The following is a 23,251-nucleotide window of genomic DNA, read 5'->3' as shown; positions in this document are numbered from 1 at the left end:
GCGTGGGCAGGGCCTGGAGCAGACCCTCTGGGGCTGCAGGGCTGACACTGGGCGAGGGCTGGAGTCCCAGCGGGGCCACCCACGCCCAGCTGGGGGCAGAGGACCGGGAGCTGCCAAAGGGGTGACGGGGCTTCCTCTGGGCTCTGGCCCCGCCCTGCAGCCGTTGATGGCTTAAGCCACCCATCTGGACATGCAGCCAAAACTCTGTGTGTCCCCTTCCTGCCTCAGGGTCCCTGTCCCCTGGGCACTCCCACTGCCAGGTGCCAGCCCTGTGCTGGTCACTGCACTCTGAGGACGGATAGCGGACACGTCCCAAGGAAACAGACAACTCCGATGCCAGCTGAGACGAATGCAGGTACCAGGCCACAGAGGCAGAATTAGGACTCAGGAAAACAATGCAGTGTGACACGTTTGAGCATGTCACATACGGCAATACCATCATCTCCCCGTGTCCGCGGGGGACCGTTCCTGGGACCTCCGTGAGATACCAGACTCTGGGATGCGCAAGTCCCTGACAGAGAATAGCGTAGTGTTTGCGCATAACCTGTGCACCTCTTCCCATCGCTCTCGATCTTCTCTAGATGACCAATAAAGCCCGATGCAACAGAAATGCTGTGTACACGGTCGTTAGACTGTGCTGTTTAGGGAATAAAGACAAGGAGATAACGTCTGTGCATGCTCAGTGCAGACACAGTTCTTTTTAGTGTTTTCAATTCACTGTTGGTCACATCCGCAGACGTGGAACCCGCAGCCACGGAAGGGCTGCCCGCACCGCAGCGTAAGCGACTCTATCAGAGGGGGTGTGGTGGATTGACCACACGTATCCGTCAACCGTTCCCCTCCTCTCCTCTCCTCTCTCTAGAGCCAGGTCCTTTGCATGGTGACTCTGCAACATCTCCCATCAACCGAGTCTAAGTCTCCTGTCCTCGGTATGAACTGGACTGGCTCCTGGCATAGCTTCCAGCACACGGACTGGCGTGCCACCGGGCTTTCAAATCCAGGCCTCAAGAGGCCACGTGTGCCTTCCCTGCCTCTCGCAGAACAGCAGCAGCCCTGGGCCACTCTGAGAGCTGATGAGAGACACGGGGTCCAGTCACCCTGGCCCCCAGACAGCCACCTCCAGACACATAGGTGAGGCCAGCCTAGGCTAGCCAGCCTCCAGCTGTCCTGCCACTAGGGTGTAGACACAGGAGTGAGCTGGGCTCAGCCAAGCCTGCCTAGATCAGTGGAACCAGCCGGCTGACCCACAGGACAATAATACATGGTGGCCATTTCTAGCCACAGGCGTGGGGGTGACTTGTTACACAGCACTGGCTTGCTGATACACTGGAGAAGGAGAGCACAGACCCGTCACAGAGACGGAGAAGCCCACGCAGGGTCAGGAAGAGGGAGTGAGAGTTTGCCGGGCGACTGGGCAGAGGAACAGCATCTGCAGCAGCACGGTGGCACAAAGCGGCACGGGGCCAGCAGGGCCGTGACGACCCTGGGACGCTGCCGGGCCCAGAATGCAAGGGGGAAACAGCAGGATAAGGAGCTGGAGAGGAAGGGACAGCCCAGCCACGGGGGCCTGTGCACCGGGCTCAGCTGTGTCCCTGGCGGTCCCAAGTCTCTGGGCCAACAGCTGCACTTGACGACAGGTTTCCAGGAAGTCACCAGAAGGAGCAAGCTCTACACCAAGCACTGGATGTTTCAGATATGACCAGGTGGAAATGTCAATTACCTGCAAATCTAGCGAGAGTGTAAATTCTTTCCCAATTTTGACATAAAGAAAGGTTTTTGAAAGACCCCTCAGGAGCCTGACTATGAAAAATGAAGCCTGGGCCCGGCGCGGTGGCTCACGCCTGTAACCCCAGCACTCTGGGAGGCCGAGGCGGGAGGATCGTTTGAGCTCAGGAGTTCGAGACCAGCCTGAACAAGAGCGAGACCCCATCTCTACTAAAAATAGAAAGAAATTATATGGACAGCTAAAAATATATATATAAGAAATTAGCTGGGCATTGTGGCGGATGCCTGTAGTCCCAGCTACTCAGGAGGCTGAGGCAGGAGGATCGCTTGAGCCCAGGAGTTTGAGGTTGCTGTGAGCTAGGCTGACGCCATGGCACTCCAGCCCGGGCAACAGAGTGAGACTCCGTCTCAAAAAAAAAAAAAAGCAGCCTGGATTTGGGGTTTATTTTTCATCAAATTTGGGGACTTGTCACAGTCCCCAAATGAGATGATGTGAAAGTCAAGGATTTCCGGGATTTCATTAAAGGGAAACATCAGCAGTTTGAAAGGAGCCGCCTCAAGCAGTACCAAGTGACTCAGCCGGGGGAAGAGGAGGAAAAGCCAGGCGCGTTCAGCCACTGACCATTCATTCCAGGAAGGAGCAAGCCCGACCCCGTGGGACCCTGCAACAGGCCAGAGGCTCTGAGGACGAGCAGGACGTGAGCCGGCTTTCTGGGCTGTCCCAGGTGGGGGAGAATGGCCGCACAACCAGCCCCCCAAACATTGCGTGTGGCCTGCAGGGACCGAGGTGCTCTGGAAGCCCAGGTGATGGGGAGGCCACTGCAGCTCCCCCTTGGATGTGGGTTATTAACAAATTTCTTCACGCTTTTTGTCAATAAACCTGGAGTAAACTCAATTTCACAAGAGACACTGCGTGAGATGCTCCAAATTGTGACTTGAATCCCAACCAGCCCCCCGTCTGGGCGCACGTGGTGCCCGACCCGGGGTCTCTCTCAGCCCTTGACTCGCTGAGACGCAGACGAGGCTCCCAGGGCAGAGCTGTTTCCTCCCTGGCCAGCGCACGCAGGGCTGCCTGGATCAGTGTCCCCAGGCTCCTGGTGGCCCAGGGTGCCACCGCTGACCCCCACTGGGCTAAGTCCTCAGCCCTGACCTGGCCGTGACTCTGCGGGGCCTCGGGACACCCAGGCCTGGCCTGCTGGGACGGTCTCTGAAGTTTGCGCAGACGGTGGGCCGAATCCCTGCCGCGCCCGCCTCACCGCGAGCCTGTGTCCTCCACGCCGGCAGCGGGAGATGCGCCTTGGCTGGCGCCAACCGCGGACGAAGCAGAGACGGTGCAATAAAACCACGCCGGGTGACAGGTTAGTCAGCTGAAGGGAAAGCTGAGATAGGGTCTCTCCCTGCACGGTGAACTGAAATACACTCAACAGGGCAAAGAGCTTAAACCAGTCCGCAGGACCACCAGAGACCCTGGGATCGCACACTGCAAAAGAAATCCCAGGGGTACGTGACCAACAGAGTGGACCGCACGGAAACACCTCACGTATTTTACAAAACAAGCAAAGGGAAGAATTGGAAGAGAGAACCGTACAAATATGTAAAGAGATCAGGTAGATGGATAAGAAAAACCCGACTACCTTATAAATAGGTACATGTTATGAATAAACAATTTCAAAAAAAATAAAAATAACTAGTAAACAAATACATGGATAGTCTTCAATCTCACCAGTATTCCCAGCAATAGAAACTTTAATATTAGCTATGATTTTTCACTTATTAAAATGATTTATTTCAATAATATTAAATGTTGACATAAATAGCACCGTTGTACACAGTTGGTGCTAATTTGAAGAAATCTCTGGAGGCCATATGGATTTTTAAAAATCATTAAAACGTCCATAAACCTTTATCCACTTAATTCCACTTCCAGAAATCCTTCCTGTGGAAATCAGCCAAAGTTGGGAAAAATATATATATATAAAATGGTCACTTTTAATTTTTAATAGTAAAAATTTAGAAAGGAATTTGATGTCCTTCTATAGCAACTAAAATGATGATTTTAAAAATTAAAAATGCTTATGAAAAACTTAAAAATCCTTGTAAGGTAAAATTCTATCAACATTATACAAAAATAATACAGTAATAGCACCATAAAAGTATTCACCAAAATTCTCATGGTGGCTATCTTAAGTGGTAGGATTATGGCACTTTTCCCCTTTTTCTTTTCTATAATTTCCAAGTGATAAAGAAATATAATTATATGGTTCTATTACTTACGCATTATGTAAGCAGCATGACCTTTAACTATTGATTATAGCATAATGGAAAACTATGTTACATGCACGTACACAAGGACCATGTATATTCTTCTTTTTAAAAAAACTATTATAATAAAATGCCTCCCTTGGCCACTCCGACCCCAGCTGCCGCTTCTTCCCCCAGAAGCCTCAGAGCCGGTGCAGTCGGGTACCCGGAGGGCAGCCCCAGGCGTCTGTGGGGTGAAGGAGTGAAGGAATGAAAGGGCTGCCGCGCTGCGGAGGGCCCGGCACTCGGGGACCGCCTGGCTGTGCCCCGTCCCCACTGCAGGCCAGCTCTGCTGCAGCGGCAAAGAACCCCACGCTGCAGGGCTCTTGCTCGCCTTGTCCACCGTTCCTCGTGGGGGTGGAGGACCCTGCGCTGCCGTGTGCACTTAGGGCCTCGGGCTGACCCTCCGCCGAGACCACGGCCAGTCACCGCCGAGGAGAGAGGACAGAAGGAAGCAGGCGGTCACGTGCATGTGCTCCCTCTAGGGCTGCCACACACGCTCCGCTCACGTTTCATTGACCAGAGCCAGACCCTTGACCACGACTAACTGCCACAGTGTGGAATGCGTGTCCTCCCTCGTGCCCAAAGAGGGCCTGGGTGTTGGTGGACAGCGGTGACTGTCACTTAGCGTCTCACGCGTCACACCTCTCCAGCCCATCAGCCTGTGGGCACCTGGCGGGCAGCCGGGCCTGGTGCGTCTTTGCCCGTCCTGGGCTCCCCCTACGTGTGCACACCAGCGCTGCCCACGCCTGGCACCAGCGCTGCCCACGCCTGACACTGGCACTGCCCACCGGAGCGCTGGACGCTGCCCACGCCTGGCACTGGCACTGCCCACCGGAGCGCCGGACGCTGCCCACGCCTGGCACCGGCGCTGCCCACGCCTGGCACCAGCGCTGCCCACGCCTGGCACCGGCGCTGCCCACGCCTGACACTGGCACTGCCCACCGGAGCGCCGGACGCTGCCCACGCCTGACACTGGCACTGCCCACCGGAGCGCCGGACGCCCTGAGTGCGAGGAGGCTGTGTCCGCAGCAGCCGGGACACAGAGATCTCGGGTTATATTCAAATGCTCGTTGTGCCCTGTCTGGAACAGTCTGGAACAATCTGCAATCCTCTCCACTTCACAACTCCTGAGGACCACGGGCTGCTGCCCACAGGAATTCTCTGGCCGGCCGCCTCGGGCTGGGGCCACCAGGAGCCACAGAGCCCTTTCAAGCCTGGCCTCATACGACCTCTCTGGGCTGCTCTCGCTGCAAAGCTCTACCTCTCGCCACAGTCGGCTTCACTCGTGTGCTCCGGCCACGCCGAGCCGCCCGCAGCTCCTCCAACGACCAGCCTCTGATGGCCCCTGGCCCAGACGGCCCTTCTCTGATCAACAGACAGACTCCACTGCACTTTGTAAGGCTCCCCCGGGAATAAGGGGGTTCCCCCACTTGTCTGCCCCTGTGTCTCAGTGGACATAGACTCTGTCACTCTCATTTGTTCACAGGTCGTACCTGCCCACCCCGCTACGTAAGATGGGGGCATAAATCACTGCTTTTGTACCCTCCGCGTCTGGTCTGGAGTGGCTGATTACTAAATGTTTGCCGAATACACGGTCTAAGCCACTGCAATATTCATGGCTTTATTGATCCACCTGGTAGCGACTCAGAGCTGCCAAGCGCTGAGATCGTTTTCAGTAAACAGGTCAGGCCGATGGAGGCCCTGATGGCCCATCACACAGTGGGACGCAGAGCACGCGCCAAGCGTCCTGTGACGAGAGCCTTTCGACCGGAACACCCCAGTCTGGCGTCCGTTGCCTGGCGGTCTCCCGTGCGCGCATCCCGGGTTCCAGGCTCTCGTCATGGAAACCGGCCACGGAGGGCGCGTTGGCAGCGCTGGAGTTCACGGCAGCCGCTCCATTACGAACCACCCTGCACCTCTGAGCGTGAGGGACAAAGAGAAGTGAATCTAAATCTCTGTTTAAGATCCTCACTAAATTCTGTTTAAATTTCGGTTTTAAAGTTTGTTTTGGGAAATGGAAAAAGTTTCTTGGTACAAACTGTGTGTAGCCACAACAGCAAATTGCAAAGAGTTAGAGGCCGTTTTGTGCCCTTTCCTCAGTTAGAGAAAGCAACGAAAAACTCTACAGCATGTAAAAATAATTAATTTTTAAAAAGCAACGGACAGCGCCTATTGAAAGGATGCAAGCTTTCTCGCTTGGCTGTGACCGGTGTCCTGGTATGTGACCTCCAGCAGGGACCCGCTCCCTGCCCAGCACCCACCTGGGTGCTCAAGCCCCAACCTGGGAGTTCCCCTGGACAGCGGCCTCTCCTCACCCTGCGTCCAGCCGTCCACCCTGTTCTGTCCGTTTGTCTCCTGCCTCCACCCTGGCCGGCACCGCAGCAGCCTCTGCCCTCCCGAGTGTGCGTGGCCGACCCCTGCCTGTCGCCCCTGGACAGAGAGTAGCCAGGGGAGCCTTTTGAAAGCAAAACTCATGCCATGTAACTCTCCCGCTTACAGCCACTTAATGACTTCCCACTGCTTCCAGGGTGACGTTCGCAGTGGTGAGCGGGGTTTGAAAGACGCTGCCTGGTCCCTCCGCTGCGCCTCACCCCTGCCTTGCGTTGCATCCCGCCCTGCTCCTCACCTGCCGCCCCTGCCCCAGCCCACCTGGCCTTCTCTCTCGGGGCCTCTCCACATCCCCACTGCCTAGGACGTTCTCGCCCTCACTCTCGGGCTCCCTGACTGCTACCTAGCATCCTCCCAGGCGCTGCCGAAATGCTTCCCCCCAGACCTTCCATCCCCGACTCCCACCTCTTCCCCGCCAGCCGCCTGCTCCACGTCCCTTGGCTATTTCCTCTCCTGGGACCTGCAGACTTTGCTTCACACCCCGGCCACGGTTTGAGATCACCCATGCACGTGCGTTGCTATTTGTCTACACCGGCTGCTCCTGCTGGACCTGGGCCGCCCCACCAGCGCCTGCAGCTAATGAGCACTGGAGGTACGGCCGGTCCGAGCTGAGGTGCTGCTGTGAGCAGAAAACAGACCCCGACTTGGAAGATTCGGCGTTAGGATGAAAACTATCTCATACTCTTTATGCTGACTGCCTGTCGAAGTGACGATATCTTAGATGCATTAGGTTGACATAAAGCATATTATTAAGATTAATTTAACCTGCCTTTTCCTTCGCTTTCACAGGGCTGCGAGAAAACCCAGAGCTCCACGGGGGGTCCCGTTTGCGCCCGTGGACAGCACCGCCCAGGCCCAGACCCTGCTGGCCACGCCGCGTCCCCCAGAGCAGCTCTGCAGGGTCACGAGCGACTTCGGTAAGTCGTGAGAGGAATGAGGAGGGGTGAGTCAGGCGGGCAAAGGGAAAGCAGTCACATGACGCGGACGCCACACGCCGTCAGCTCACTCCTACTGTGTGTGAGGGAGAAACTCCTGATTCGGGAATGTTTTCAACAAGCTACGGCCTTTTCTAGAAGGGCTACCAGGCCATTTGTGGCCGAAACAGAGAAAAGTCACAAACAGCAGAAAAGCAAAGGTGAACCGCTGCGGGGTCTCTGGCCCCAGGCTGTCCCACTCTTCAAGTCCCCAAAACTGCAGGTGGCAACACTTGACCCACCAATAAGATGACAAAGTGATATCACAAGGTGCCTTGACAGAAGCCGGCCACTCCAGCTCAAAGACAACACGCGTGTTCACAGGGCCATGATGAGCACCTGGTAAGAATTTCGGCAGAGATGCCCAGTTACTCTCGGTGCTTTTTCAGCCTATTCGACATTGAGCCCAGAGCACACGGGGACAGAGAGCAGGGAGTCTCCTAGACAAACACGTCTGCGAGGAGCCGCACGCCGCGCGCCTCCGGGACAGTCGCGGTGCACGCAGGTTTCTAAGGGCGCTGAGACGACCTGGGGTAATAATCAGGTTGACTTTGTTTAGCCCAGTTTGCCCCAGCGGGTTTGACCTCAGATTGCCCAGTACCAGCTTGAGAAAGTGGCGCTCCTGAGAAACGCATTTTAGCACGTGCTTATCCAGCTTAGTTTTCAAAACCATAATCAGAGATAAATTGCCCCAGTCCTGTGAGTAATCCCGCCTGTGGGACGCCTCGCGGTGACGACAGCTGCCCTGCACCCTGGCCACGAGCGGAGCACCGACCACGGAAGCCTTTCGGCCGCTGACAACACATGCAGTTGTCCACGGTGACACGCAGACACGGAACTCCGAGGGTGTCAGCTGTACACACCCCAACCAATCACGTGCCTCTTAACGTCCCCCTGTTTCAAGAGCAGAGCGGGGAAGGGCCCTGAATGAGAGTGGACCGACTTGCCAGCTGACAGCCGAGCTCAGCCAGGAGTTCATGCCCTCAGACTTCTCCGTGGCCCCAGCCTGCTGACACCCAGGCCGCTCTCCAGCCCTGCGGCTCCGACCCTCGCCCTCCCACGGGGACACTCTGAGCACCGACAGGCCAGCAGAGCTGCTGGCTACACTTCGCGACTGCATTTCCACCAGAAGTCAGAAAGATCTGAATGCCTTTCCCTACTTCCTGCCAGGATACGTGAAGCACTTGTGGACGCAAACGGGAGATGCCAGGGAATGGCGGGGAGCAGCTCCTCCTTCAGGCCGGGCCTGGTCCCCGAGCGTGTGCTGGGCATCGCCCTGGTGCCGGAGCAGTGCCCTGGGCCGGTTCCTGCCTCGTGAGTGCTGGGCCTGGCCGACGCCACGCTGAGGGGACACTGTCTTTCCCTCTGCAAGGACCTCTGGGGCACGTGTCTGGGCCGTCCGGTTAGTGGCTTCAGGACCAGCTGCTGCCCAGAGTTTGCAAAGATTTAAGTTTGTAAACTCCCCCAAAGGCCCAGCGTGGCCACCTCCACACACTGTCTGCTAATTCAGTTGGGCGTGTTGACAAATGGAAGAGACATTTTGCGCACCTAGTATGCACCAGGCCACAACGCTGAGCGGTTTGCCAAGTATTGGTTCACGTGGTACCCGGAATATCATAGAATCACCCCAATTTAGGGGATGGACGAGCAACTACGGCACAGAGAGGTGAAGCAACTTGTCCAAAGCCACACAGTGGATCAGTGCAGAAGACAGACTTACAGCTAGGTCTGCTGGGCTCTGAAGCTCACGCCCCTCCCCGTCCGTCACACCAGCTTTGACGTCCCACAGGCCGGGACAACGTGAGCAAAGAGCCGGCAAACTGCCGGGGACGGAACACGGAGGCAAGTGCGTTTTGCAGCCAACAAAACCTAAGGGAGCCCCTCTGAAACACGTCCTATCTTTTTCTATTTGTCAGGTTAGAAATATCTTGGGGATATTGGTGATCTGAACTCAAAAGAACGTGTTTCTGTTGAGTGGCTGAGCCTGGGCCTTGGTGACTTCCCTGTCCCCTGGCCACTCGATGGGCACACTTGGATTCCTTTAGAACAAAGCAGCTCTGGGCACGGTGGAGGGGGGCCACTAAGGGCATGTTTGTAGGTGGCTTCAGTTTCCCGAATCGTCCGAATGTGCGGTTACAGCCACGGTGCGGAGAAGAGGTGAGGCTGTGGGACATCACCTCACCCCGGCACCTGCAGACCCACAGCAGCCAGGGGACCCGTGTCACCCAGGCGGGCTTTGCCACATCCGAGCTGCCAGCACCCTCCGTGGTGGCTACTCCGTCCTTCCCAGCGGTGACAGTCACAGGACAATTCTGTGCCTGTTCCCACTGTCCTTCCACCACCTCTGCTATATTATAGATCAGACAGGGCAGTCAGAAATTCATGAAGGAATTCATGAAGAATTATGAAAAAGTAAAAACCTCTGCACAGTTTGTAAAAACTCCGCGCAGAAACCAGAGGCTAAGTCCTCCTCACCGCAGCCCGGGATGGGATGCAGAAACTGGGGTGCGTCAGTCCGACAGGGCACCGTGGGGCAAGGGCTTGGGGTCATAAACCCGGGAAAGTTTCCTCAATGGCTTGAGCTCTACTTGCAGAGGGACAAGACCGTGTGTTGGCCGTGACTCAGGCCTTAAGATCCCCGAAATGTTTCTGACTCAGTGTCCTCTCTGCGGCCTTCTGTACCCCACCACCCCGAGACCAGGAGTTCACCCCGCGCCGTGCACAATCCATGCTGCCGATGGTCTTCGCTGAGCCTGGGCCGCTGCGTCCCCACGAGCCACAGAGGGAAGGGGGGGCTGGACAGGACTTCACCGCCCGCCCGTGGAGGGAGGAACACAAGCCCAGCCTGGGCCACCTGCCCCCGGGAACAGCAGCTACGCCCACCTACCGCTTGTCACTCGGGTTAAAGCCCAACTCCTGCCCCCCCCACCCCCCATTGGAGCCCTCAGCACCTGCTCCGCCTCTGTGATCTCACTTCCAGCCACAGGAAAGCCCTAGACCTTCTCTAAATACCCACCTCCTGATTATCTGCATTCAGTTCGGGCAATTCCTTCCTTGCCAACCTCCCCTCTCTGGCCTGCAAACTGCACTCGCCCTGAGGGCCAAGCAAGTGCCACCTCCTCTGCCCCCTCGTCCGGGACACCTGTCCCCTGCCCCGGCACAGGCGCTTGAGCACCCCTAGGTGGTGCTTCCACGTGCTCTGCTCACACCCCTCTTACAGCACGGACCGTAAGTCGCTCAGTGTCTGTCTGTCCCCCCAACTAACCGTGAGCTTCTCCACTGCGGGGAGATGCAACGGAGACACCTCCGAACTCCAGGTGTCCAGAAAGGAGCCGTGAGTCAGCAGGAGTCAGCAAGGAGTGCATCTGGGCCGCAGCGGCCCTCAGACTGCTTTACTGCGAGTTACAATAGTCCCCTAAACAAGCTGGTTCAAAATTCAAGAACTGAGCAATATCAGCCATTATCAAGTGCACGGGCTTTTGGACTCACACAGAGCTGGGTCCGAGCTCCAACTCGTCCACCTCGAGCCGAGTTCGTGACTCGGCCTCACCGAGTCCTCTCCCTCTGCAGACGGGACGCTGCCTCGCTCAGAGTCGTCAGGAGGCTTAACGAGGTGATGCACGGAAGGTTCTGTGCGTGGGTCTGAACTTCGTAAGTGCTCAACACGCACGGGGTAGCAATAACGAGGCCGGGAATAGCCGCAGGCCCAGCCCTCTGAGACGGTGACTAGTGGGCGCCAGTTTCATTCACTTCCCGGAGCAGAATGTACAAGAGTCAGCACCAAACCGAGTCCCCTGAGAAATGCATGTGCCTGGGGGCTGGTGCTCAGACAGGGGCAGGACTCATTCATCTGTACATTTAGCGAATATCTGAGGACCTCCGGTGTGCCAGCCCCCGGGAACAGAACATGAAAGCCTCCGCCTTTGACCCAAGTAGGGTTCTGTCCTGGACGAGGGAAGGGCTCTCTCCACCGTGCTGGGACGCGGCTGGGACGGAGGCCGTCTCCACGCTCAGGGAAACCACCGACTCCCATACCACGTTCCCAGAGTGGCCACCAAAGGCCCCGCAGGAGGAGGACACACACATTCAGGTCGTGACCCTGACCTTCACTGTCCCCGCATCTCAGAGGGGCGATGTCCTCAAGCAACCTCAGCGGAGCAGAAGCTCAAGTTCATGCTTATTCAGCAAGATTCAATAGAAGCATCATCTTTTCTATATGTCAAAAATAGCTTATTATTTAAAGTAACTGTATATGGGGGTATTTAAAGTGAAAATGAACCTCACTACATGGTCCTTCTCAGAAGATGCCAGGGTACAGTTCTGTGTTACCATTCATCATAACATCACCCCACGATTTTAAAATTTAAAACAGATTTAAACTCTTTCTCAGTCACCTGGAAAGCGCTGTGCGCACACACAACCCACAGGGCTGTGGTCAGAGGAGTCTCCAAGCCGCTTCAAAGCTGTGAGCCCGACACACCCCACGAGATTTCCATGCCTTTTTACTTTCACAAGACCCTCTAAGCAAGCAGAAAGCCTCGCATATGGAAATCCCACAGCCAACATCCGGCAGCCGCTTTCTCTTTTACCACCAGGAACTGGATTGAGAAATGGGATGAACTTAGTGGCCCAAGAAGTCACGGACTAGTGACACAGCCACCCAGCAGAATCTGCAAAACGTTCTACCGTGGATTCTGTGATTCCTTCCCGCTGCGAGAAGCAGGGAGGGGTGACAGCAGCCTCAGGTCACAAGTCCAAGGACTCACACCCCACTCTGCTCGCCCGCACCCTGAGCTCAATCCGCAGAGCTCAGAGGAACTTCAGCCACGGAAAGGCTTGTTTGCCTGGTCCCTGGGACTGTCTCTGCGCAGGAGGCCGTAGCAGAACCGACTGTGAGGCCCCTGACTTGCCAACCAGAATGAGCCCGGGAGGGTGTTTAGCAGGTCAAGACGAGGGTGAGCTCTGGGGACAAAATTGAAGAGGTTCCAAAAGACTCAGCCGCCAATATAAAGAATGTTGGGATGCAACATTTTAAAAATCAAAATTTATGCAAAAAACTCCATGATGAAGCAAATATCAAAACCCTACCTAAAGACAGCGCTACTGACTTTTCCCCTGCCTGCCGCGGGCTGCGTCTCCTTGTGTCTGACACAAGGCTGGGGGGGTGGCCGTGAGCACAGACAGGGCTCAGCTGCGAGACCCGTTGCAGGGAGACCAGTGGCACTCGCTCACGACTTAGCAATGTCGGTGGAAAACAACCTTTTGCTGAGTAACATGGAAATGTATCTGAAACATATGGATTAAATTCCTCTGCAAATAAACACGGTTTTTAAAGGAAAGGAAAGGAAAGGAAAAGTACTTAGCCACTATGTTTGAGGTTTTCCTGAGCCCAAAGCTTCGGAAAATTAGCGTGAGTGAATTACTCAGTGCCTGCCACACAATCAGCTTTGAAACAGGCTTCTCATAAACCGTCAGATTCTTTTAAAAAGAATTTTTTTTAATGGTTTACCCAAACCTGCTGGTTTACGCCTGCTCTTGGTGGCTCATACTGGTCGCAACAACAGCCATGCACACCCACGAGGGCCTGGGTGGCTCGGGACCCCAGGCTCAGGGGGGCTCCCAGGGGAGCCCCCGGGGGAACTGGGGAGACCAAGCTGGGAGAATGTGCCCCCAGCACACGGCATGACAAGAGACCTCCAGGGAAGGCAGGAGGGGGCGCCTTGGACTCGGAGCAGGACAGAAGCACAAGGTGCCAGCCTGTACCATCCCTGTAACCTTGGCCATCAGTGTCCTCATCTGCCACCTGCAGACCCCACTGCCCCCCCGCCGGGATGGTGGAGGGAAGGGGGGTCCAACAGCGTGGTGAGAGCCCGGGCGGCAGCCACTGAATCCACGTGGACGGCTCAGGCTCACCGCTGGCCGCCCCCCAGACAGTTCCACGGAGTTTGGGAAACCGGTGTCTGTGGTCACGGTGCCAAGAGGTCAAGGTGACCTAGAAGACAACCTGTGTCCAGCCCAGAGGAAACCCAGGCAGTAGGAAGAGGCTGAACCCCGTGGTCTGGGAGCCGGTTCCTGCTCAGCATGTTCCAGTGGCCGTGGCCATGAGGGCTGACACAGAGGCCTCTGCACTGGGGTCGGACGCCCCCCAGAGAGCCACGTTGCGGGTCCCTCGCGGCACCTGGCCTCCCCGACACCCCAACACCCTGCCTCCCTGACACCTGGCCTCCCTGACACCCGGCCTCCCCGACACCTGGCCTCCCTGACACCCGCGGCACCCTGCCTCCCTGACACTGCCGGCACCAGGCTGCAGGTCTGGCCGGCAGCTGCAGCGCCCCGTCCTGACGGAACCGTCTGGCAGGGCCTCCCCTCGCTGGGCTCCTCACACGCCCCGTAGGGCCCCCAGAGGTGCAGAGTTTTCCACACTCCAGACTGAACAAGCCTCGCTTTCATCTTAACTAATTCGTACGATGATGTTTTTAGAGCTGGCTCCAGGCCTGGAAGGGGCTCGTTCTCCAGATCCCTGAGGACTGGGACCACCCATCGGTGGGGGGCGGCCTGTCTTTGGGTTCTGTCCCGTTCGGGGTGTCCATTTCCTCCGTCAGGAGCTTTGCGGGAGGCGCACAGATGCGGCCCCTGGGGACTGAGCCCACCCAGGGCCTCCCCAGCAGAGCTGCCCCCCCCATCTGGTTGGCCTCGGCTGCTCAAACTCCACTTCCAAAACATCTCGCATTCACACTTGGCTATTTCACACCCACGAAAAGCGGTGCAGATAGAATTTGTCAAGTTATACACCCTGGAAATAAACTCTTTTTTTTTCTTACTTGCTTTTATAGAACCTGAAGATTCTTGGGAGGTTGACAAGGTTGAAAACTTAAAAACCCATTTTTGCAAAAGGCTCACGGCTCTATGTGCCTCCTCCCATGCGTGGTGACAACACGAGTTTTCCGGAAAGCACCCACCACAGCCTTCACCCCACCCCCGCAGTCCCTGCACCTGACACTGGTGAGACCGTCACACACACAGTGATTCTGGTTTTGTTCCACTGAAAATTGTTAACGCACAAAAACCCCAGCAAGACATTAAAAAGACATAGCAACGCAAACCACGATGAAGCTAAGATAACACGGTTGCTGTGACTGCCAAGAGCAGATGAAATTATCCAGGACGGGGTTTCCAGCTGTGCTCCTGGAGGCCGTGGGGCTCCGTGGAACCCTTTGGGGACCTCAAAACAAAAATCCAGCCCCCACCTCAAACCACAGACACGTTTTATCTAGTTTTTAAATTGGATTTACTAAGATTTTATGGGAAGAAAGAATTTGATGCTTAAAGTAATTTTTAAACCACTGGTCTAGGAGACTAAAGGACCCAGACAAGACCTATGGCTGCAAAGAAGGACTCTCTTGTACCTGGGGAAGCCCGAGGTCTGCACCGGTGGGGAGCTTATGCACCTGAGGCAGGTAAGAACCTTCGTGCACCTGAGGGGCTGCGGGAGGTGAGGGATGTAGGCCTGTCTGCGCCTAAGGCTCTGTCCCTGTGCCCTTCTCTCTGCGTGGAATTCACTCTCTGCACCCCCTTTTGCCTTACCGGAAAACTCCACTCAATCCTTCCAGACCCGTCTCATACCTGCCTCTCAGTGACGCTACCTGGGATCCCCTCTGGCCGAGCTGACGGCCTCCTGTGCTCCCGCAGCACGTCCCTGACCGCCTGTCCCAGCCCCGTCACGCTGCCTGGCAACTTAGAGTCCGTCCCTTCCCTAGACAGGCAGCTCCCGGGGGCAGGCACTATGCATTCAGCTCGGCCTTCCCGGGGGCTGACTCGGGGCCTGCCTCAGCCAGGGTGATCAAAACCTTGCTCTCAATTTATTTTCTGCTTCTGAGCGGGGCGGCGGGTGCCGGGTGCCGGGTGCCACTGCACACCCGCGTTTGGGCTGCGCACGGTGCGCTTGCGAGACCAATTCATCCGCACAGGAGGGCCCAGGGAGGGGCTGAGGGAGACACTGAGCGAGACACTGAGCTTTAAGTTTCATTTGCAGGTTAAAAAAAAAGTTGTGATCTTCAGAGTCAAGAAGAGTCGTTTAAATGTAAACATGCATTCTCGGTGTCTGGAACCAGAGTTAGATGAAATTCCCCAAGTGATCTCTTAATGCCACCAAAATTACATCCGAAAGATAAATTGCCATTCGTACAACCGTCTTCCACTTAGAAGTAACTCGGTCCAGAGAGCTTTGAAGAATTTATTATGACAGGGAGAAGGGGACACTTAAAGGGGGTGGCGATATTTAGTCTGCTGATACGATGGCTCAGGAGCAACACTAATTATCTCCAAGAATCCGAAGAGTCATTACGAGGTTATTAGGAGGGCGCAGGCCAGCTGGGCTCCATCTACTTGGACACCAGAAACGGACTAAAATTACACCAAGAGAGTAAGAATCAGAGTCGCAGAAGGTCAGCAATGATGTAGCCGCCACGACGTAAACGGAGCCGCAGGGACCAGCAGCAGCACCCGGGGGCTTGCTAGAACGCGACACTCACGCCGGCCCAGACCGGCCAGATCAGACCTCGCACTTGACGAATACCGTGAGGTTTGTTTGCCCGTTCATGTCTAAGAAGCACTGGGCTAAGCAAACCTTTTCCTTTTACAGGGAAAGAAATAGAGGACGAGTGAAGCCAGGGACCGTGCCGAGTTCCGGCAGGTGGTCCAAGTAGGGAGTGGACTCAAAATGGCCATCAGCTTCAATCCTGTCCCCAAGGGACACTCCAGTGGTCCTGCCTCTCCTGACTGGCAGAGCCACAGAAACCCCACCGGCTGGGTCCACGCCTCACAGCCACACAGACAGGTCAGCAGCATGAACCTTACTGCAGAGAGGACCTAAGAGTGTGACGAGCTCCCGGGAAGGCTGTGGCCCCCCTGCCCCCATGTGATGTCTAGAAACAGGCAGACAGCAACTGGCATGGACACATGCCTGCCCTGCAACAGGAAATGCCACCGACAGCTCAGAGAAAGAAACACAGACCTGGTCTTCAAAGGTTTTCAAAGTCTGGTCGACGCACTTTAACTCAAGTTGTATCTAAACCTACGATACGGCTGCCCGTGCAGAAGACTCAGAGATAATGTCTCAGCAATTTCCCAGCGTGCAGCCAGGCTGTCCGGGGCTGGAGAGAGGAAGCCTGGCTCTGGGAGGGCATGTGTGGGGGGAGGCCGTCGGCCTGTGCTCCCCAAGGCTCCCACAGGGGTGGGAAGGGCAGATGGATTTGGATGCCTGAGCCGAGCTGTGCCGAGGGACGGGCCCTGGAAAATACCAGGGGCAGGGAGGAGTGGCAGAGCCTCTCCCCTGGGTGGGCATGCGTGTTTCCTGGCACCCAGGGAACCGAGCAGACAGCAAATGTATATTTGATGACATTTCTCAGCAGGCAGCCTCCCTTCTGAAGAACCAAGCTTGAACACAGCCTGGCATCAGGGCAGACAAAGAAAAAGGAAGGGCTGGGGAGGGAGTGGCTGGGGAAAGAGGTGCGGAGATTAATAAAGTCACTGTGACAGCCACCATCCTACCCAAATTTGTAAAGTTCCTGCATGCCAGGCTTTGGGGAAAGGAGGCTCAGGCTCAGCTGAGCATGTGGCAAAACGGTAGAAAGGAACCCGGCACCAAGAGGTCCCCCAGCGCCACTCCCAGCCTGCTCCCAACCCAAGCAGACGGGAGAGCAGGAATATGATCCTTTCCTGGTTGCTCTTCAAAGGAAACCGAAAGTGCCTCCAGACAACGGTAAAAGCGAGCAGTGAGGAGACAGCCGACGCCTCGCTCTGATAAGATCACACACCTGGGTATCTGCCACCCTGCAGACAGAGACGCGAGGCCCAACCCCTCCAGAGATGCTCGGTCTCGTGGACGCAGCCCACAGACACGCTTTGTTCCCTTTTAGGAACCCGGCCTGCATGCTTGCGTTTCTCCATTAGCTCTCACCACAAATGCAAAATGCATTTATCCACCCGATGGCTGTGCCCTGCCAATACCTCAGAAGGGACTGAAAGGGGTCACTTGAGTGGCTGGCGTCAAAGCAGCTGATGAGAATGACTGAATTCACCATGCTCGTCCCACGGGCCGTCCCCACCGACTGCCACTCCAGCCATTTGACCCCTCTGTCCTGGGGACTCAGCCTCTGCTCAACACGCAGAATGCCACCAGGCGACGGAGCGCTCCTCCCTACGACTGCTGGTGCCAGTCCCCCCCCTTCGTGGCCCTACACCCCGACAGTGTCCTGCAGTTCAGCAGTTCTCTTACCAGAAAGCCCTGGGTGTGCTGCGCACGGGAACCGCAGAAGAAAGCTGGGACTTCGGGGTCAGCTGGAGCCCGTGTCTTCCCGCTGTTCATGTCACCAGCAGATGAAAATCACAGAAAGACTTGCAGCTGCAGCTTGTGTGCTTTAGCCCAGTCCTTTCAGATGCAGAGGTGAGATTCCTTCCGATCTGCTGGGGGGGGGGACCCAAGAGCTCTCGAATGTGGAACCGACAGGGACACACACACACACTTCCAGGGGGAAATCTAACTGGAACACTGGGTACTTTACAACTCCGTTATGCAAACTTCTGTGGCATATCACACAGTAGTGATTTCTGCCAGACAGAAGCCGCAGATGCACAGCTGGATGGGGGACCATCAAATTCAGCTGGGACCAAATAAGCAGCCAGCGCTCTGGGCAGAGCGAGTGTCCTGGCCAGGGTCTCACACCTAAGCAAGGCTCCAGCCTGCGGGGAGTTGCCTCTGCCTGGCAGTGACCACTCAGTGGTCTCCAGACCAAGTACCACCCACCCCCCACCGCCTCCTGAGTGATCCCCAGCCGTAGCCCATCAACACCCACGAGCACGTCCCTCCCAGCAAGAGCCAGCCCTTAGACGATCTTGCATTCTGGTGGGAGAACTATCAGGGAGAGTAGTTCCATCTGAACCAGAGGGCAGTGAGACTCTTTTGAAAATGACTTACTTTTATCTTTCCTCCAGCTGGTACAGGTGGGAACAGTTGACTGATTCGTCTCACCTAAAAGTCCTTCCATTTAAGTAGGAATTTTTTGGTTGGTTTTTTTTTTTTTTTTTAGCATTGTGATCAACTTCAGCTGTTTCATCAACTCCATCCACGTGTTCCCGAAGGAGAAGGTGGAGTGGAGATGGAGTCCCTCTCAAAGAGGTCCTAGGTCAGGAGAGAAGGCAGAGGGATGGTGAGCACAATTCAAAAGAAACGCACACTGTCCTTAAAATGCACCCATAATTGCTGCCATTGAAGAGATTTCTCTGTGCTCAGCACTGGATTAAATGCCTAATATTGTGCCGATTACTGTAATTTTCATAGCAAGCCCTGAAAGGTAGATTGCGTCATCCCAGCTGACAGATGAGGAAACAGATGAGCCACAAACAGTTTAAGTGACTTTCCCAAAGTCTCGATGCTATCTCAAAAAAGAAAAAAGAAAAAAAAGAGGAGCGTGACGGTTCTAACCGTCCACGGGCCTTCATCAGCCACAAATGGACAGAAGAACCAACCTGGTTTCTTGTAATTTAAAAATAAAGCAGGTGCAGCCTCCTGTGTGGCTGTGACAAGACCCCGTCCAGTGTCATTTCACACCAGAGGAGGGAGGTGTTTGATGTGGAGCACAGTTAACCCCTGTGGGTCTTCACGTCCTGTCTCCGAGTAACCAACTGGAAAGACCATCTCCCGGGATAAGGAAAAACCCGTGGAAGTGGCTTTAGGAATGTCACGCACTTTGGCTGACACTGTCAGGGTCAGAGCACAGCCCCATTGCTTTCCCGAACGCTTCCAGACACATCCTCCAGAAACTTGTTCTATTTGGTTTCTTCTCCGTTCTGTCACTAACTGTGAAACTAATATACTCTCCCCATGCCACATTTACTAAGTAATTTAATAAAATGGAGCGCATGACCCGCCCCACGTGAAAAGCAGCCTGGGCGGGATGCCTGGGCGTGTCTGAGCTTATCTCACTGCCTTGGTGGGTTCTCAGGGGTCACACGTCCCCAACACCTCCCAGAGGTCTCCGTGGTGTCACGAAAACCAGGGAAGCCCCGAGGGACAGCAGAGGCGCTCTGCAAAGTCAGCGGCAGGCTCAGCCAGCCGGGTCACCAGCCACAGCGGACCATCAGACCCTCTCCTGCTTCCCCGCGCCCCACCACCCTGGGTCCGGGAGAAAGCTCTGACTTCCCCGGCGACCCAGGGCCACAGACCCCGAGTGGAGGAAGTGGCTGGGAGCTGTCCATGGTGGCGTCGCGCCTGGGCACGCAGAGCCGCCGGCTCCCCGCCCCGGGCGCGCCGCGCTCCCTCTCCAGACCGCGGGGATGGAGAGACGCGCTCGGGCTCACCATCCCCGGGACGGGGCTGCAGCCAAGGCGCTGGCTCGCACATCAAAAGGTTGGCTTTACAAGGGAGTTCTCACCTGTGGGCAGCGCTGGCTGCGCGGAGCAAGACTCAGGACCTCAAACCCGGCGGCTGGCGGCGCGCCTTGGACGGCTGCAGCGTCTGACTCTTGGGAAACGGCGGCGGTCGCTGAGAGCGAGTCTGCGGCCGAGGACCCAGGGCGCACAGCGCTCCTTTCTCCTGAGCACAGGCATCCCGCGGGGTCCGTTCCAGAGTGTCACTGGCCCTCGGTTCCAGAGCTGTGAGCCGGAGAACTGGCCACCGTTCCGGCCTGCGCTCTGTCAGGACTCTGCCTTTCCTCCCAACCTAATGCGACCCTTCTTGAAGCCCACGTCCTTTGCCAGGGACCCCCAAATCTTCTTCCAGCGATGCCAAGTTTGGAAGCCCCCTCTAAACATCAGCAGGGGTCCTCGAGGCCATCTAACGTCCAATTGCCTCCGCCTGCCCTGCGCCAGCGCGCCCCGGGGTGCCGAGCACTGCCGGGAGGCCCCGGGGAGGAGGGCGGGGAACCAGGAGCAAGACCGTGCCGGGGAGGAGCGCAGGGCGCAAACCTGTTGCTAGGCGCACGGCGGCTAGTGCACAGCGTGAGCTGGCTCCGACACCCGGCCCGTGGGTAACCCCTCCTCCGCGAGACCCTGTCCAGGGCGCAAGCCCCCCGCGCCATTCACAAGGGGGAAAATCTACGGAAACAGGACTCTGCCCTCCACTGGATGCGCTCTGGGGACGCCAAAACCCCCGCGCACCTGCAGCTCGTTAAAGGGTATCAGAGAAATCCCTCAGAAAACAGTAACAGGGGAATGTGCCCATCATCACACGCGCGGACAGACAGACATAGGCGAACCGCACAACACAGGGTGAACGGGCGAACAGAAACCGATTGGGGCAACACTTACCCCACGCCGGGTGGAGGCGCGAGACCCCGGTTCTTCCCTCCCCTCCGAGGCCATCAGCTCAGCCTGACGCCCCCAGCCTGGCCCTCTTACCTCGGGGTCGGTGGCCGAGACAGCACCACGCCTCGCGAGCCGGGAGCGCAGTGCCGGGCGTCTGGTCGCTGACCGCGGGGCGCGGGCAAGCGGGGCGGCAGCTCGTCTGGGAACCGGGTTCAGCCCCCGGCCGCACTCAGCCCGCGGACTCCCCGCGCCGCTCGCGCTCCCGGGCTGCACCGCTGCGCTGCGCTGCGCTGCGCTGGGCTCGGCTCGGCCTGCGCGCTCGCTCCCCGCCGCCAGCGCCAGCTGCCGCCTTTATAGCCACTTTACGGGCTGGCTCCTCCCCCGGAGCCCCCGCCGCCCGCGCGGCACCGAAGCTCCCCGCCTCGCCCCCCGAGGACGCCTCCCTCCCCGCCAGCCGACGCGGCCCCGGGCGGGCTCTGGCGGCGGCTCTGGGAGGCGCAGAGCGAGCCGGGGACGGCCCGGCCGCCAGGTGAGGGCGCCGCAGGCCGGGGCTCCGAGCGCCCGGCGGGAGCGCGACCGGCCTCGCAGGGCCCGCGCCGGCAGCAGCCCGGGCGGCTTCAGGGCAGCCGTGGGAGGAAGGCCTGCGTCTCCCCAGCGTCGCCGCCGGTCGGGGCCGGGGCAAAGTCTCAGGGTATTTTTTTTTTTTTTAACTCGGCAGAAAAAGAGTGGCCTTGGGAAGGGACTCTGGTGTCCCTTTGGCCTGGCAGTTCATGCGAGAGGAAAATGCCTGGGTCTCCAGCCAGAGACCTTGGTTGGAAACCGGGATCAGACCTGCCAGTGATGTGGGTGTGGACAAGGATCTTAACCTCTCTCGGCCTCAGTTTCCTCATCGGGAAAATGGACTCTGTGATGCGCCTCACAGGACTGGTGGGAAAACTTAAATGCGGTCAGGAAAGTGTAGAAACCAAGCACATAGTAGGTGCTCAGTAAGTTAGGAACCTCCCCACACGGCGCAGGGCTCTGTGCCTCCTCAGCTGCACGGGCCAAGGGTCTAAGGAGCAAAGCAAGAAGGTGGGACTGTCTAGATAGGCCCCTGCCCGCGGACAGCCGACCAGTGGAAAGAGCCCACAGCAAAGGTTCCCCGGGCATATGGCCTGTCCTCTCTACTCTGCCACTAAGCTGCTGTGTGAGCCAGAGCCAGCTACTTCCCCTGAGTCTCAGGGTGTGTTTTCGGGAGGTCAGTGGATTGCCCTGTGAGGGCAGTTCTCTGTCCCTTCCACTTTGGGAACTTGTGACATAGCCTTCTTTGCTGGCTAGCGTGAGTCCTTCTAGTTCTGGAATCTAGAGTATACGTGTCTTCCTTCCGGCCAGTGCCCTGTGAGAACCTGCGGGGAAGGTCCCCACGCTGCAGCTCGCACCTGCTGCAGGAACCTAGGTCTGGGCTCCGGGCAGGCCGTGGTCAGATTAAGCTGTGGAGTCTGTTCCACGGCGGCCAGGCTGGAGCAACCTTTGGTCCCCTGGCTAAACCAGGAGGCCCTGCATTCCACCTCCAGGCCTTTGCCCGAAAGCTGGACTTGATCCTTGCCAGAGATGGTGACCAGGACTGTCAGCCCTTCCTTGATGTCTTGGGGAGCAAGAAGCTGAGTCCAGCGGCGACCCCCTCCTCCTCCCCAGCCTTCTCTCCCCAGCAAACTAGCGTGGAGCCTGCCCAGGTGCCCCCTCTCTGGCTCTTATCCCGTGATTCCTGGTTCTCTTCCTTTCTTAGGGAGCATCCGGACACCAGAGCCACAACACTTGAGGGAGAAAATGCTGAGCATTTGGCTCCGATGGAGAAAGGTCAGCCTGAATCAGCCTTTCTTGGAGCAACACGTAGGATTTTCCATCAACCGGCAGGAGGTTGGAGGCCTGCGGGGTGTGAGGGAGCCGCAGCCCCGGGGAGAGGCGGGCTCCGCAGGCGTCTGAGCGATGAAGTGGTGTGGGATTGTCTCGGGGTGGGCCCTGAGAATGCTTAGTCATGTTTTCTCCAACACAGAAATGCCGGCACATTCCTCCGGTATCCGGTGTTCTCCTTCGCAGATGCACGCCCCAGGGGAAAGGGCAGGCTGATGGAACACAGGCGGCCTGCGTGTCCCAGCCAGGCCCTCCAGCCTCGTCCCCGCTCCGCACTTCCACGCGCACCCAGCGGTGCCGGGTGTGCCGGGTAATTCCTCTTGATAAACATTAGCCACAGCACCCTGGCGGATTTACCGCCCACACTACCCCAAATCCAAGGTCTTGGAAATGGGAGCTGATCAGGAAAAGCTTGTTGGTTTTCTGGTTCTTGCCAGAACCCCCCAGCAGAGTCTCCGGAGAGAGGGGAGCTGCTCCTGTCTGGTGTGACCCACCACCTGGAAAGCCGGCCCTGCCTCGGGGCCACCTCCTCTGGTGGGATGCAGCCCCCTCAGCTGGGCCCTGCCTGCTCACTGCCACCGCCGGCTGCCAACGCCTGGCATTTTCGCTCTGCAGGAAGGATTAAAGCAAGCGTCGCCACACTCCACCTGCTGACCAGCAAAGCCGGG

General features: G+C 57.1%; 1 protein-coding gene across 1 annotated transcript in view; it reads right to left on the bottom strand.

Annotated features, from left to right (window-relative positions):
- CEMIP (cell migration inducing hyaluronidase 1) overlaps nt 1-20,970 on the bottom strand; it is a 150,925-nt gene extending 129,955 nt beyond the window's left edge. The window contains exon 1 of the mRNA XM_069466540.1: nt 20,787-20,970. The gene's annotated coding sequence lies outside the window, so the exon portion shown is untranslated. The remainder of the gene's footprint in view (nt 1-20,786) is intronic.
- Between the last annotated feature and the right edge of the window lie 2,281 nt (nt 20,971-23,251).

This window comes from Eulemur rufifrons, chromosome 3 (genome assembly GCF_041146395.1).
Source record: "Eulemur rufifrons isolate Redbay chromosome 3, OSU_ERuf_1, whole genome shotgun sequence".
Classification (NCBI taxonomy): domain Eukaryota; kingdom Metazoa; phylum Chordata; class Mammalia; order Primates; family Lemuridae; genus Eulemur; species Eulemur rufifrons.
This window is presented reverse-complemented; position numbering and strand designations above follow the sequence as displayed.